General features: G+C 41.4%; 1 pseudogene; it reads right to left on the reverse strand.

Moving 5' to 3' along the window:
* Positions 1 to 2,229: 2,229 nt before the first annotated feature.
* Positions 2,230 to 4,198, reverse strand: LOC108361696 (GPI transamidase component PIG-T-like; annotated as a pseudogene).
* Between the last annotated feature and the right edge of the window lie 2,562 nt (positions 4,199 to 6,760).

Here is a 6,760-nt window from a genome sequence, read left to right on the forward strand (position 1 = left end):
CCGCCCCCCTTGCGGGACGCAACATCTGTGCTTGGGAAACGCTCGAGCTACCAGCTTCATATGTTCTTACAATTACAAAACAAGTGTGTGAATTCATGTATGTTGTGCTGTTGAGAGCGGCGCCACCATCACCAAGATCTTCGACGAGCGGTTCCATCCTTTTCCCCTAAAACACCTAGTAAATCATAGAGTGAAAATCATGGGATACAAACATGGTTATAATTCAATGCACTTTATTTCATTACAAAAAAATTCAAATAATTCACATTTTATTTTGGTTTTTTATATAAGTAAAATTTACGGCCGGCACGCCCCTGACAGCACCCAACCGAAAATAGTGCTTTGCGCAATGAGGGGGCCAAACGACGTCGGTAAAGTTCCGGGCAAGATTAGGTCCGCATACACGTCCGACCCAAGGGCAAGGCGTATCGGTGCTGATGCGAAAAAACTTGGATCCGCAAGCCGAATGTGGATATACGGCGTAGCAACTGAGGGATCCACATTAGTCCTAGGTGAGACATGGTTGTAATGTGGTATAACAAGCGCATGGGTCGCCACCCGCTTGTTCTGCCCATGCTTGCCCCTTATGCATAGGAAACACCCTCGTTGTCCGCCGATATACGTTTCCTGAAGCCCTAGCTCTTGGGCCAGATCCGCGGACAAGATAGTGTTCGGCGCGCAGGCGTCAATAAGCGCGCGGACCAGATGTAGGCGCCCTCTCGCCTCCACCTTTACAACAGCCGTCGGCGCCACGGATATAGTGGGCTGGAGTGATGGCGTTATTATGGTATTTCGAAAGGCGTGCGGTCGTGATAGCTGGCGAGGCCTAGTCACCAGTCTATCTTCGTGTTGAAATGTTGTGGATTGGCGCAGGCGGAAAGGCCGAGTTCCCGCTCTGCGGCTTTGTCGCCCTTGGTGGCGTGCTCGGTGAACCCGTGTTTCGGATCCAGCCGTACTTCTGCGTTCATGCCGCAGCAGAGGCCGGAAAGACCGTGTTTCCGGTCCCCCGTTAGTAAGCGGGCGGAGAGGCCGAGTCCCCGCTCCGCGCTCAATAACTTCCCCTTCTTCAATCTCTGGACCGGGAGGCCTAGTCTCGGTTCCCGAGTCGGACGCGTATAGTGACAGAGTGCCGTCTGCCTCGGCTTCTTCCACTTGCACACTCCATGGTTTGGGGACTGGTTCCTCTGAGTCGTCTTCATTGCCTCGTGCCCTCCATGACTCACATTTTCGTTGGCGCGTTGGCTCATCCTCTAAATGCAGAGTGGAGTGGTGTTTCTCGCCACACCTACGGCATCTTCCCTCGCTTTGACACTCCTTCAGCTGGTGGGTCATGGCAAGGCAGTTTGCGCAATAGCGGCCCAGTAGAGCTTCGCGCAGTCTCTCCTCGGGCGATTTTGCCCGATAAATAGGGCAGAGCCTAATAGGGTGGTGTGCGTCGCATAGGCGGCACGGTAGCGGATAGCGGTGGGCGCGTTGTTCGGCTCGTTTTCTCATAGTGGCGATATGAGACATCGTTACGGCTGAAATAGGGTCAGATTTCGTTGCAGTGGATATTATAACGTATATATGTATTGTTGGGTGGCGAGTGGTATGAAAGGCGCAACATTTTGATGAGTGCAAGCGCATAATTCGGTGGGTGTGAACTTGGCATTATATATATTATTTTGCTAATCAAAGAACCACCTAGTGTGAATGTAGCATAATGTTAACTCACGACCTACAAAATTTTGGATGATGAATTGCATGGATGCCATGCATTCTACTGTGCAGGGATGTATGGGCAACGTAGAATTTTACTTGAATTAAATTATACCGAAAAAATGCCTGTGCGTATGAGTGTGGTAGCATTTATTTATTTTTATTATTTTTCATTTGTGCTTTCATCCGCATATTTTGTCAATAGCAGGTTTTAACATATGTGTGTGTGTACTTGAGTATGTGACGTGAACCTGCTTATCGACATTTGGAGACTTATGTATCTTGGTTTACATCGGCACTCAACAATCCCACTTCCCACCGGCAAAAGTTTGCATATCATTGGGCGCCTTGCTGTTAAAAAACAAGGGTGCCGCCTAAGAAATACTTTAGCAAGCATAGTATCTTAACATTTTTGTGGTACGTAGTGACTTTGGATTGGTTTCCCATGTAAAATAACCAATTAACATTTTGTGACTTTGCATTGGTTTTACATTTAAAATAACCAATTAAAATTTTGTGTACCCAGTGACTTTGCATTGGTTTTACATTTAAAATAACCAATTAACATTTTGTGGTACCCAGTGACTTTGCATTGGTTTTACATGTAAAATCCCCAATTGTATGACAACAGCAATTAAATTTATTGTCTACGAACGGTCACCATGCAAAACTAGCAGCAGCTAGTTAGGGTTAGTGTTAATTGTCCGTAAAGAAACATAACTATTCTCCAATATGAATGGAGAACGGCAGTAGGTTTATTCCTGATGTGGAACGTAATCACATACATACATACATACAATGCATAAATGTCATGTCTAAAATTTACTACCACGCGGCCATTACGTAAGTTTGCTGAAACGGTTGGGTGAGTATGCATGCGAAATTGCATGCTTTTGTTCTTATTAATCTTTTTCAATTTTCAGAGATTTTTATTGCGGTGAAAGTTTAACTCCTGACTTTGTCCAAGTATGTAACGATGTGCGTATATCGGAAGTGAAGGAGTTAGGAGAATAGCTGGATTTCTTTTAAGACTTATCCAGGCGATATTAAATAGTTTATCTGCATCTAGACGTTGAATATCATACACTCCAAAAGAAGTCGTGGCACCCCCACGCTTCGATGTCAAATTATGCATTGGAGTTGGTGTTAAATCGTAAGGTTGATCATCCAGATTTACATAAATTTTACTACTTTTAGTCACCGAGCAATACCCATTCAATCCCTGGCCAAAGAGACGTCGGAGCGAAAAATCTCCATTTGTGCCTAATAGTTTTGGGACGTATACCAAATTGGCTGTTTCGGTGAATTCTAAAATACAGTTTTTGTTATACGATTCACATATCGTTCGCATTTTTATGCCCAAGGAGTGGTAATTTGTATTGTGTACGTATCCGGAATTGAGTAAGGAGGCGAAACCCTGTTTACTATTACAAGGTAACAATTTTTTCCACGGTGTTAAGTTTTAGGTACAGACCATTTCTCGCGGCAAACTTGCATATCGTATATATTGTGGTATATTTACCTTACTGCCTATAAAGAATTGAGGGCAGAAACTAAACTTCGGTTCTACACTATTGGTTTTGTCTATGAAATTCAGAGAAGCGCATAGAATTCCGGAAAACGTGCTGGCCAGCTTTGTCCACTGATCATCCACTTCACTTGCTGTCAGATTTTCTCCTGCAAACCATGCCCACATCTCTGCACCTGGTGCAGCGTCCACCACAGGATAACCCAAAGTTTCATACCTCCAAAGCCCCTGAGTTAGACCAATATGCAGTTCTTTAACATCGTAAAGCAGCAATGTTTCAGCGATCGGGCGAGTTATAAGCTGTGTGTTGTGTAAATTGTCCCTATTGCCATAATGCCAACGAGTGGTGAACTGAAAAAATGTGTTTACATGTCCATTTGCCATGGGTCGTACATAGAGCTCCTCATGAAATTCACTAGATTCTTTCACGGCTCCAATAGGCGAAGCAAGTAGAGGGATAAGGTAAATAATACTGATGCCTCGCGACATGCGAGGAGATTTTTAAAATATGTGCTACACGTAAAATTGAACAATATCCATCCTCGAAAATATAAACCAATTGCCATATCGCTTTCAGCGTCATATGCAAAAGTATAGCTCGGTGCGTCTAACCCGTCATTACAATTATCGCTTCAAACTCAATGGCCAAATCGCTCAAGATCGTAACTATTGTACACCCATATCGCACAATGGTAAGTCATCGGATTATGAACCAGGAATAACCGCAGGTGAATGCCGATAAAGAAGACAAACAAAATTATGCAGCTGCCACTGCACTAATGATTATAACAACAATAATTCTCATATTGGTGGAGGTGGAAACTGCAAGTTTACTAATACACAAAGGACTAATACCTACGAGCGGAACTGGCGCACATAACGGAACTAATGCCGGAAAAATGGGTGAGTTAGACATATCCCCGCAAACATATTCTGAGCGTTCAAAATATATGAGTCTCGAAAGGAGTCCTGGGTAGGTGAGAAATATGAATTTCAAAAACAAGAAATTGTTTACTCTTATATGAATCTTTTAGGAGTCATATATGATCCAAGTTATGAGCCAGCACTTTGTGCCAATATAAAAACAATAAAGACTCGAAATTTATATCTAAACTTGTTTATACAGATATGAAAAATAATTAGGAAGCAAAAAATTTACAAAATTTAGCTGCAGCAGCTGCTATTACATGAATGTTGCAATATACATATATATGTATGCACAGAGGTATGTATATATGCAACAGTATTTGAAATGAATGCCCTTGTAAACATGGCTCTAAAGTAAGTTCAATAAGAGTCGAAGAATAAGGCCAATAAGACTCACAAACAGCATAAAATAAGACTCCGAAAGTAGGCATTTAAGAGGCCAATAAGAGTCATTTAAGAGCCTCAAAAAGAGTCCAAAATGAGCCGTATATGAGGCCGATAAGAGTCCAATATGACTCATATTGAGGCTCATCTGATGTATGAATTTAAGCTCATATAAGTCGACCTTCGCAGGAAGGGAAACACCCTCATTTCGGACTCTTAAATGAGCATTATGAGCGTAAAGGCTCCGAAATGGGACTCCTTCAAGACTCATTTATGACTCCAAACGTTTGCTGGGATGCCACTGAATACACATATTTTAAAATATATGCATATGTATGTATAGATATTTTTTTTTTTTTTCGGAACTATAGTCTTTGCTGGTAGGTTTTGACAATTGAGGCGAACTCATTTGGTCTAGTGGGTTGACTGACGATTATCGAAACCTGTCAAGTAAAATGGATTCGCTTCCCATCAGACCTAGTTGTGTTGAAAAACGAGCAAGCATAATGAACAATTGTAACGACTTTCAACTTATTTCAATTATTATTATATTTTTTGGAGGACTTTAATTGATAATTCGCACCTCGTTACCAATTTCGTATTTCTGAAACAATTGTTCATCAAGCTTGGTCTGTCTTATTTTTACCCGATTCTATGATGAAAAGGGTCGCCATTCTACCGACGTTCTTTGGTGCTTACAAGATCTAACGATGGTCGGTTCTTTATACCCAGATCTACCCGGAGAGGCCGGGCTAAGAACCATCACCAAAATCTAACTAAAACACGACTACCTTTAATATTACTCTGGGTTAAACTTGATTATAGGCGTGGAATCCTTCCGAATGCATAGAAGTGGAATTTTTGTGCGTTGAGGAAGTGGAATTCACGCGGGATTGGGGATCAACGGAGAGGGTTTATTTACGAAGTGCTTGCTGGCTCCTCGGTTTCTTGATTTTGGGATGGAAGTAGGACCAGTTTGGCCAGCGGTCTCGTAATCTGCCCTTTTTCCGTGATGATGTCAACTACGCGTACTCGATCGTCGGGACCACATGTCAAAACGCATGTGCTTCCTCGACTTTAGCGCTCAGACGCACAGGGGTTTCGTATTATTTGCAAAAAGAAATAAAATGATACAGACAGTGATTTAGTATTAATTCAAATCAATAGTCATATATATTTGTCAAGATTTCTTTGTATACAATTGAGTCTATTACCTTAATGCGGGAAATATCGATGAGGCTGGTAGCTCCGGTGTTCTTCCTTGATGATTCAAAAGAGAAGTGAAGGATTAAATTAAATCGCGTTAGTTGCGGACCGCCGGACAAACACCGACATAGAAGGGGAAAGTTAACGAAAGTTCGTTGTCCGGCGAGAAGGACTTGCTAACGGCCCAAGTCTTCGCGTTAATACGTATGTGTATACATACGTGCGCATGTATAGTTATATACACACACATGCGTACACAAATACGTATTTGAGTGAGTTAGAGAAAATGGCATTAGGGTGGAGCTTTTTGAAATATTTAGGCTGAAGGCCTAAACACTGGTAATTTTCAGTAGTCAGTAAAAATGTACTGCTTACTGCATTTTTTTTTTCAGTAATCAGTAAAAGTTTACTGGTAATGCAAGGTAAATTTCATTATCAGTAAAAATGTACTGCTTACTGCATTTTTTTTTTCAGTAATCAGTAAAAGTTTACTGGTAATGCAAAGTAAGTTTCATTATCAGTACAAATTTACTGGTTACTGCATTTTTACTGGTAATGCAAAGTGCCCATCTATGCTTGGAATGCAGCCATATTCTGCAAGATGAAGTAGAACACGTCAAAGGTAAGCTTTGCAATTTCGCTCGTTCCGGATGCTATTTACTCACAACATTGTGCTCCAAAAGTAGTATTTTCAACATGTTTCCCTGCCTAGGAATGTTTGTAACAAATTTTTCGGGGTAAAATTCTTGAGCACAAAGTACAAATTTATGGAAATGTGTTATGTTACAATTGAGTATTTATGTGCTGCTTTCACAAACGGTCGAAAAATTCATATATGCCAAATAAAGATGCTATTTCAGAGCTTATAAATCTAGGACCATTGGAAAAGGTTTTAAAATCCTCTAGCTTTTTTGGAAAAAATAGGCAAAATTATTTTTTGTCCCGTATTCGGCAGCCATAAATATGGTCACCGTAAATGTTAAATATGTAAGATATGGCGCTTTATTGGCCAGATAC

Source organism: Rhagoletis zephyria, unplaced genomic scaffold, assembly GCF_001687245.7.
Source record: "Rhagoletis zephyria isolate East Lansing unplaced genomic scaffold, Rhagoletis_zephyria_1.1 Rzeph_scaffold_00817, whole genome shotgun sequence".
In the NCBI taxonomy this organism is placed as follows: Eukaryota; Metazoa; Arthropoda; class Insecta; order Diptera; family Tephritidae; genus Rhagoletis; species Rhagoletis zephyria.